Below are 10854 nucleotides of genomic sequence, written 5' to 3' on the forward strand. Positions count from 1 at the left end.
CAAATTTTGCATGCATGGCGCCGTTGTGAATGACAAGCGCCGTCGTTTAGTCTGACTAGCACCACCGCTTGTGTGGTGTGTCTTTGGTAAATGAGTGCACAAAAGTCCTTTAGTGAAACAGTAGGTATACATTTCGGTAATACCTAGGTATATATGTATTTTGCTTTTCTAGCTTGATCAAAATTATTTATTATTTCTTAACAGGTAGATAGTTAAGAGCTTAGGCGGCTTCAGCAACAGGCACCTGGCACCCCCCAGAATTTTGCACCCAGGTGCCCTGCACCCCTTGCACCCCCGGGTAAAGACAGCCCAGCTTGTATTTACACGCACATGAGGTAGAAACAAGATGCGAGACTTCCGGGTTGGCGCCTCCGGCAATGGCGGAGCTCCTCCGATCGGGAGCAACTTGCTCCGTGAAAAGCAGAGTCTGACTGCCACGGCGAAGGCGGAGACCCATAGAAATCACAGGCGGGAGAAGCCTGGGAACTTGGGATTCGGCTGGCACCTTTTGCGCCTCCCCTACTCGCGGGGAAACCCTGTTTTGGGGATCCGGAGCGACATGGGGCGAGTGGCGCGGTGCTTTGAATCGACTGCTTCTTTCACGGAGTGAAGCCGCATTGCTGCTGCCGGAGAGCGCTGACTTTTTCCTGTGGACAATTGGATTTTAAACAACTACCCGTGAGAACGGAAAATTAGATCTCTAAATACTTTAATTTGGTATTGAAGCGGGAAGGTTCTAAACAGGAAGTCCGCCTTCCGCTTTTGTAAATAGATTGAAGCAAAGACGCTACAAGCTAAAGTCTTTGAAAGCTTTTGACAAAGGATTAAATTTCCATCGGACAAAAATACAAAACCCCCCTTGGAAGCAGGAGAAGAGGGGGGAAGTTCTGGACCTAATGAGCCTGCAGGAGAGAGTGAATTACCACTGCTCTGAACCTGGAAAAGGGTTGCCAGATGACGTTTGGGGAATGTTCATTGACAGAACGGATTTGACAGCTAGCTAAAATAAGAAAGATACTGTTTCCATTGTCCTCTTCTGCGTTCAAAAAAGGAGGAAAAAGTAACTGAAAATTGAAACTATCTTTATTTGTTCGAGTTGTGCTTGAAAGAATTGATACAAGTGGAGACTGTTTCCCTCTAGAGGGAGCATGTGAAACTGTTACAGGAGTGTAACAGGGAGATCTCCAGCTGCAAGATAAGGATTCTGAGAACCAGAGATTGACCTTGGACCATTCAAAATGTTGATAGGAGAAGCTATTGTGACTGTATTATATAAGATAAACTATTCGCTGGAACAGCTTCATAAAAAGACAGATGACACGATCTTTAAAATTGATAACTTGGAACAGAAAGTGACTAATTTGAGTCAAAAAGTGAGTACCAACACAGAAACAATTCAGGACTTGGCACAGGAATATACCTTGGCAGGACAAAGGGTGGATGAAAAGGAGAAAGCTGTTGTTGTGAAACCTAAAGTAGTACAAGCGGGATCCTTAATTTTTCAGAAGCAAATTGAGGATTATAAATTGAGGTCTTCCATGATTGAACCTAGCAAAAGTCAGATTTTGAGGATTGGATCCAGGCTTGGACTGAAGAAGGAAAGTTGGAAAGATCCCTCTATCCAGGGATTGACTGACTTTTGGGACATGGGCCTGGGTTTGGAGGAGCCTGAAGTTTTGGGAGCCTCTAGATTTGGAGGAATCCTGAAATACGTCCTGAAATTCTTTATGGACTTTAGTTTTAACTATGGAAATTTGGCTGAACCATCCAGAAGGAATAAAAGTATTGCTAGGTTGGAGTTTTCCCGAGATTTGCTCCTGAGCATCAAAGATTATGAAGAAGACCCGCAGAAGGGACTTGGAAAAGATTTAAGAGCCTCGGACATAAGATCTCCAGGTTGAGGGACTATATGGAACGGACAGAAAGGACTGGCAGAATCTGAAACCAGGGAGAGGAGACGGTGGAAGAACATTGGAAAATTAAAAGTGTATATTTAGAAATATTGTAAAAGTAATGACTGCTAGAAAAATGGTGGAATGATATTTTATGGATTTAGCAGAAATGCTATAAGAAGCTAAGTACATATAAGTAATTTAGTCTTAATGGGAAATAAGGTTAAAAAAATATATGTTATTTATAATATGATAGAAAATAGAGAAAGATGGAAAGAATTTGCTGAAACAAGTCTAGAAGTGGGATACAAAAAGGAAGGTGTGAGGAAGTCGAGGAAACAAGGGAATGAAGGATAGAGTGTGGAAAAGGAGGGATGTTTTTAAATTGTTTTTGTTTTGCTTTATTTATGTGTTTAGTTTAATGGGTTTAGGTTGGGTTTTGTATTGTTTATATATTGTATTGTATTGTTTTTGCCTTTCTTCTCTTTTGTTTTTTTTTCTTTTTTGTCTTTCTCTTTATTTCTTCTCCTTTTTTGTAATTTTTAAAAGTAATAAATATTATTTTTTTTTAAAAAAGAAACAAGATGCATTCCCCCACCCTCATGGTGGCCCTGGGATTTGGGGGGCTCTGTGGAAGAGAGTCATTTGGGAACCCTTATAGGTATGAAAGCAAGACAGAGATATGATTTTACTTTAATCTGTACAGTGATACCTCAGGTTACAAACTTAATTCGTTCTGGAGGTTTGTTCTTAACCCAAAATTTTTCTTAACCTGAGGCACACTTTCACTAATGGGGCCTCCCGCTGCCACCGCCACACCACCGCTGCGTAATTTCCATTCTCATCCTGGGGCAAAGTTCTCAACCCGAGGTTGAACTACTTCCGGGTTAGTGGAGTTTGTAACTCGAAGTGTTTGTAACTCGAGGTGCTTGTGACCTGAGGTACCACTGTACATGGAAGTATAGAGAAATAGATCCAGTGCTTTTTTTCTAAAAAAATGTTTAGGGGTACTTTCATTTTCCTACTCATATTGAAATACTGCCCCTCAATGAGGCCAACTTAGATTCACAAAATGTTTAGGGTTATGCGTACCTCTGCGTCCCCCCAGAAAAAAAGCACTGGAGATATCGTAACACATTCACAGTGGTTAGTTTCTATTACAAGTGGAGTGGCAAACATTGCTTAATACGTTATATCAACACCGCACTTTAAGTACATGAATGCAAGTCATAAACAAAAAGAAACAATTTCAAATTTGAAAACAACCTCTCACAAGTACAGTGAGAACACTGTGAGGTACTAGTTGTAAATTGGGGTAGATATGTTGATTATTAAACTACCCCAATTTACATGTAGTACTTATTCCCACGGTACCTGTAAGTGTTGTGCCTGAAAGGCTGCCCAAGCTGCACATTTCTCGTGGGGTTGATTATATAACCTAAAACACCCCACTTGATTTCAGTGAGCAGCTATACTGAATGTTCAGTGGTGGAGGAAGTGGGGTGCAGTGAGTGCTGGCCGCCCTGGGTGTCATCCCTGAGGGGGGGGTGGCATTGCCGCCCCACCCCCCCTAGGATGCTTGCTGGGGCGGCGTTCCCCTGGGGTGCTCACCCCGCCCCCACGGGCAGCTAGCCCCGCCCCCGGGTGCACAGCATGTGTGCTGCTCCAGGTGCCAGAGCAGAAAGCTCCGCCTCTGTGAATGTTTAAGGTGCAAAGGTGATTTTTGCAACTCTTTGTAAGGTCATCACCTCCTATTTTAGCCATACATTTAACATCAAATATGAACCCATGCTTATCCTTAAACTGCTTAAATCTGTCATTTAGGTGAGCAATTGTTTCATCCACCACAACTTCAAAGAATTCTATGCAAGATTTGTCTTTTGGATCAAGAATGGCGTCTTCTGGTGCTTCATCTAGTAAAGTCTGTGTTACTCTCTCTCACACAGCTCTGGGAATGTTTTCTCAATGAGATCTTCTTCAGCCAGCAGAAAAGACTGAAAGACAATATTTTCTCCGCTCTGCTGAGATTTTTTTGTGAAACAATCCCTGTGAAATTATGAATTTCTTCTCCCTTCACCGTGTACTAAAATAAAATGGCGGCTTCCTCCTGGTGTGCTGAGAGAACTGGGAAATTGTACTTGTACGGGGGGGGGGGAGGCATAAGAACAGGCTGTATGGGGGGCAGACAGGGTTTCATACAAGATTTTTGGGCCTCCTAAAGTGTGAAGTCCCAAGCAGTTGCCCAGTGTGTCAGGCCCTAAAACTACCATCCTAAATGATCGTGGAAAAGGTATATTTGACATTCTACATGCAGACCCTCCAAGTGTCCCTATTTTCCAGGGGCAGTCCTGGATTTACAGAAGCTGTCCTGGTTTCTGATTTGATCCTGGAATGACTCACTCCTTAAGACGTCCCTATTTTCATTGGAGAAATGTTGGGGGGGGGCATGGAATAGGACAGCCATCTCCCCATTTTCATTGGAGAAATGTTGGAGGGGATGCTACATGCTATGGTTTTCCCAGTAGTGATGTATGGAAGTGAAAGCTGGACCATAAAGAAGGCTGATCGCTGAAGAATTTATGCTTTTGAATTCTGGTGCTGGAGGAGACTCTTGAGAGTCCCATGGGCTGCAAGAAGATCAGACCTCTCCATTCTGAAGGAAATCAGCCCTGCGTGCTCACTGGAAGGACAGATCCTGAAGCTGAGGCTCCAAGACTTTGGCCACCTCATGAGAAGAGAAGACTCCCTGGAAAAGACCCTGATGTTCGGAAAGATGGAGGGCACAAGGAGAAGGGGACGACAGAGGATGAGATGGTTGGATGGTGTTCTCGAAGCTACCAGCATGATTTTGACCAAACTGCGGGAAGCAGTGGAAGACAGGAGTGCCTGGCGTGCTCTGGTCCATGGGGTCACGAAGAGTCAGACACAACTAAACAACAACATGCTACATGTCAGTTTTGGACAATGGCTGCTCCTTAAATCAAACCTTCTGCTTCTAAATACATTTGTCCTGTGGTAGCCCTGTCAGCTTCTCTGGTCTAGTCTCTCTGTGAACTGTGTCTGAAGTGGCATTCATTAGCGCAAGTAGACATCTGGCCAAGGGCATCCTCTCTCCGGCGACACGTGCTGGGGATGGAATTATTTAGCCTTTGACAGTTTCACTCCTTAGTTTTTTAAATCCAGCCTCAATAAAGACAGAAGCAAGCTTAGCTTACCCATAGCAGGCTGACAACTCATGGAGCTCTGTAAAGACACATGGCCCGGAAGGAGCGGTCATGCCATGAGCTTAATCGACTAGCTCAAGAGATGCTTTCTGGGTTGAATGTGTGCAACCCAAAGAGTCACTGTGTTTGTGAAGCTGTGGCTGCTTCTATTTTGGGGTGGGATCCAATCACATACTGCCAACAAAATCAGCTTGTGAAATCTCCGTTGCCTGTGAGATCTTGTGCAATAGGCTTAAGGTAAAGGTAAAAGGACCCCTGACCATTAGGTCCAGTCGTGGCCGACTCTGGGGTTGCAGAGCTCATCTCGATTTATTGGCCGAGGGAGCCAGTGTACAGCTTCCGGGTCATGTGGCCAGCATGACTAAGCCGCTTCTGGCGAACCAGAGCAGCGCACGGAAACACCGTTTACCTTCCCGCCAGAGTGGTACCTATTTATCTACTTGCACTTTGATGTGCTTTCGAACTGCTAGGTGGGCAGGAGCAGGGACTGAGCAACGGGAGCTCACCCCCTTGCGGGGATTCGAACCGCCAACCTTCTGATCGGCAAATCCTAGGCTCTGTGGTTTAACCCACAGCGCCACCCGCGTCCCGTGCAATAGGCTTACTTCCTCAGAATATCAAACTTTCTGCAGTAAGGAACGTGATGATATGTACCCTTGCATATCGTGACCCATTCGTGTTACCTACACAGGCCTCTCAAAAGTGTGCAGTCATGCTGTGTAGAAAAAGATTTACTGCTGGAGCACTTATCATCATTTCATCATTTTTTATTTGTATGCCACCATCCCACAGTTAAAAAAGCAATGCTCAGGGCGGCTTACAGCATGACAAGATTTACATAATTACAAAAGTCATGAACAATAAACAAACCACATCAAAAAAATACACAACCAGACAGGAAACAATTTCCACATAAATCAAAATCTAAAACTAAGAATACAGCATTAATATCACAGTTTAAAATGACTTAGGTGAAGGACCCTTCCTTTGTTTTGTTTTGTTTTTTCCTGGGATCCTCGGAGCAATCAGGGAGTTGATTCAAAGAGTCAAATTGACAGCAGTAACAGAATCGTTTATTTTGTCATGACAGAAATGGTACAGACAAGCGTTTGCCCGATGTCTGCCCCCCGAATTCTGAGCGAGCCAGCTTTTTATACATTTGCATAATACAATACCACCTGATTTCTTGTAAACCACCTGATTTCTGGGAAATCGAAAGTTATAGTAAGTTCCTATTACCATGTAAGGTCTTGGCCTCCCTCCTTCCTACAATCTCCCTCCTCCCTGCCATCTCCCACATCACCACGGCCATGTGCATTGCTGAGTTTGCTTATCTCTTTACAACCTTGAATAATAAACATTTGAGCCTGTTCCATCAATGCCAGCTTTGTTCTCCTGACGGACCTCTCCTTTCTCAGAAAGGCCTTTGGGGGGGGGGGGTCTTATGGCCCTACAGAGGTAAGAAAATAACGGCAATTTAAACAAAAAACCAAAACCAAAACCAAAACAAAAGGGAGCCCTCTCTGCCCAGCAGCGGCAGCGGCAGCAGTCCTTTATAGAGCCCATCAGGCCCCACCCTGGGCCAGGTGGTGAGTGGCAAGACTGGGGCCCTCAGGCGCTGAGGAGGGGAGTCCTCCTCTTAGTGGTCTTAGTGACCATACGACTCTTCTCTGGGCTTTCCAGGCATGGCAAAAGGTGCGAAGTGATGGCTGGGAACGAGCTTTTTGTGAGAAGAATTTCCTTTCTCAGGCAACGATGGAGATTCTCATAGGAATGTACCCCAATATAGTTCACTTTGACAGAGGGAATATTGTTTTGACTGGGCCAAAAGAGGAAAAAAGTTAGATTTCATCCTACCTCAGTTCTTAGCCAGCCCCAGTATAAAAAGTTTCCTCCAGCAAATGGTCAAGTGGCAGCTATCCATGCACTTCCCACGGACTGGCTCATATACGATGAAATGACAGCAGCCCACCGCATAGCCAATATCAGGTGATGAGGAAATGCACTGGAAAGTGTGAACAACATTTGCTGTGTCACAACATTGGGCATGTCCATGTGCCTCATTTTTAGGCACAGCTCCAGGCTTTAAAACTCTGTATGCAAGCGCCAAGCGTGTTTTTGTTTTTCTCCCACAGTAGCCTTATTAGACTTTACCGATTGGGGGGGGGGTCTGCGTTGCTCCCGGACAGGAGGAAGGAAGTCAAATGACACCGAGGTTTGGTTCAGAGAAAGAGTTTATTCTGCTCTCTGGATAGCAGAAGGCACTGCGTGAATCGGTTCACTGCAAGCACAAAAGCAAGAGAAATTGTATACAGTATATATATCCTCCAGGCACCCTCTCCCCCCTTCCCCAGGAATCTACCACGTCAGCTTATACACGTAAGTTGACATCCATGACCATAAACAGATGTTCCTGTTCTGGTACTCTTGACCATAAAAGGTTGTTCCTGTTCCTGCTCCTATACTCTTACCTTGGGGCAAGAAGGTCCCCAACCCTAAGAGCACTCCTGGCGCCGTTCCCGGGTCTCTTGTCAGACCTGACAAGGTCTGTGCGTCAGTGTGGTCAGGATGTAAGATAAGACCCAGATCCCTGTTCCACTCGGAACTGGCAAGGCCATCCATTAAGCGTCACAGACTGATAAAGGAGAGGGCTTTGAGCACTTGTTTATACAGCTGGGTTTCTGTTTATACATTGACTCAAGTGCTCAAGTTAATGCATTTTAGAAATGCTCCTTTGGAGAATGAAAAATGGGGATTTTGGGTCCCGTTTCAGACTGACTGCACAGAAACCCATTCCTTCACCACCACTTTCCCTGGAAAAACTGCAAATGGCAACCAGATTTTTCACAGTGAAATGTGGGGCTTCCCAGGGAAAAAGCCCAGACAAAAACAAAACAAAACCCACTCCAACATGGAGCTTTAAATCACGGACTTGTGTCTGGAAAGCAAGTCCATTATCTCATGTCCCAGCAAACAAATCAGGATGAATGCTCAATAAACAGGTTATCTGAAATTATTGCCCTGTGTTCCCATACCTATATTTACCCATGAAAATAAAGAAGCGGCAATTATAACAACATAACAAGATGGAAGAAATAAAATATTGATCTCACACATGGGTGAAGGGGAGTGGGGGGCATGTGAGAATCTATAATACTATTTATAATATAAATTTGCTAACTGCGATGTATTTACATACAGCAAAGGGAAGCCTAGAGTAATCATGTATATTTTAATTTAGATAATCTATGTAATAGGCTTATGTTAGAAAACGAATATGGATTTTGCATTTGATGTTTGTATTTTGTTTCTTTTTGGTTTTGAAATAAAATAAAAATAAAAAAGAAGTGGCTCCATAAATTATGTCAGCAAATGAGACTTTGTTAAGAGTGCTGGTTCTAGTTTTGAGGGGAGGGGGCTTGGGCAAGATATCCTCAGCAGCACCCCTACCCCAAATATCTTTCTTGTTGCTGCCATTCTTTCCTATTCTTTTGCCTCCTCTCTCCTCTGGGCCTGATGCATACAGAAGTCCAGAGGGAGCATGCAAGGCATGTTCAAGATTCTGCTGCGACTCATCCCTCTTGTCACTGTACACTCAGAAAAGGCAGATGAACAGGCAGAGAGAGCAAGGGAGAAGAGCAGTAGGGGCCCTGGATGACTGAATTTAAGTGTGGGGAAACCGAGAGGACAGAAATGGACAGATCCTTCCATCCCACCCCCTGACCTTTCAGCCCTTGTTCAACCCCTAAGGGGGATCCTTGCTGTAAATATGTTGCCAAATTCGGAGTCTAGGATTGAAGAGGTCATGGTCTGGTCTCATGAAAAGTAACTTGAAGGCTGAATATTGTCACTAAAGGAAATGCCAAGAGGATCACCACCATTCAGAGTTGACTGAAGGGTCAAGAAGAGCGAGCGTTCATGAGTGCGGCGAGGCCTTATGTAATGTGCTGTGCTTGAACTAAGAGAGCTTATCTTGACACTGTGTCTGGGATGGGTGAGGCAGCAGAGTGCGTTTCCACCCAGGGTCGCTGCTGATCTCCCAAGTCTGGTACAAGCCATGACCTTTTAATGACAATCTAGTGGCTTGTGGATTAGCCCTCAGAGACAGATGTTGAGCTTCCTTTGAAACCGGTAAAGAGTGGTTCTTGAAGGCCATTTCTCTTCATTCTGGTTGGAAGGGGAAACTTCCAGAAAGGCATTGTTCCATCCCTGAGGGGAATAAGACAGAGTGGTCTACTCTATGGGGCATATCTGCACGGGGAGCTCTAATTCTGCAAGGGGGCTAGGGAACTTTAATACAATTGTTATAAGAAAAAACTGCATCTACAGTTTCCAGAGTTGTTTGGGTAAACCACAGCAGATAAACTAGTATAAATCAAATGTAAGTTTGTTGTGTGCGTATATATTTGTGTGTGGGTATTAAAAAACAGGCCACAACTTTATCGATTAAAGTAATCAGGGGCTGGCACAGCACTAAGGATAAGGATCAGTGCCCATTCAAACAGTCCACCTGCTGCTTGATACCCATCTGAACACAACTGCCAAGGAGGCAGTTAACGGCCAAAAAACCCAACCCTGGTGACACAGACCACTGATGTGGGTATATATTATTTGAGTACAAAGCATGCAAGCAGATGAGCTCAGCCAAAGAAATGAGGATTGTTGAACTTGGCCAAATATCTTACGCAGAATTCTCATGAACTAGTACTCCACTGCTTAGTTAGACTATTTTGGTCTTAATCTGTATTTCTGTTAATAGGCTTTCAAAATAATTATACTAGAAATAGTAAACTACTGGATTAAACAAGAACATGGTAACCTCCAAGTTTTTGGTGCTTTGCAATGAAGATTTTGTGTTTTTACCTTGCATTTCATCTATGGATGAAGGATGGTATACAAATTAATTGATTGATTGATTGATTGATTGATTGATTGATTAAATAAATGAATAAATAAATATAGATACCCCCCTGCTCTGAGTTCCTTAGAATTTAAATTCTGTCACTTTGGGATGGAGCCCCCACTGAGCTGTGTGCAAAATATATGCAAGTTATAAAGAATGATCTAAAGGGACGCGATTCAGTGTTTCTTTGCTAAAGTTAAGCATGTGAGTTCTGGGCCTGGACAGAAATACATCTGGAGACTTCAGGTAGAGTAGGGTTGCCACTTGTTCTGTATAAAACAGGATTGTCCCTTCTTTCAGTGCAAAATGCTACATCCTGTATTGATATTGTTTTGTCCTGTGTTTCAGGTTCTCCGTCTCTCTCTCTCTCTCTCTCTCTCTCTCTCTCTCTGCCAAGTCAGGGATGCTATCCAGATTCATGTGTTTGAAAAGGTGTGTGAAAGGTCATGCATTTAAGCTCTGGGTAGCCAAGCACAGACAGATTTACAAATTCATGTCTCTGCATGTGACAAATTCCAGAGGGTCCAACCCGTTAGGCTGTAATAGATTGTAATGGATTGCTTTTGAAGCACAAAACTGATATTTTCCCCCCAACTGCCCCATCCCGTATTTTGCCAGAACAAAGGTGGCACCCCTAGATATATATCGTTGTCTTTATTTAGATATCTATATTTGAGATGACTGGAGGAAAGTTCCAGCGCATCTTAGGATGCATGAGTTTCTAATTTAGCAGGCCATGTGCTTCAGAGGAGACAGAGGGCTGGACATGGAAGCGGTGGTGCTGCTTTGGCTATTTAGGCTCATCAGTTGGGATGCTTTCTTGGATTAGGTAAAA

The sequence above is a fragment of the Podarcis raffonei genome, chromosome 17 (assembly GCF_027172205.1).
Source record: "Podarcis raffonei isolate rPodRaf1 chromosome 17, rPodRaf1.pri, whole genome shotgun sequence".
In the NCBI taxonomy this organism is placed as follows: domain Eukaryota; kingdom Metazoa; phylum Chordata; class Lepidosauria; order Squamata; family Lacertidae; genus Podarcis; species Podarcis raffonei.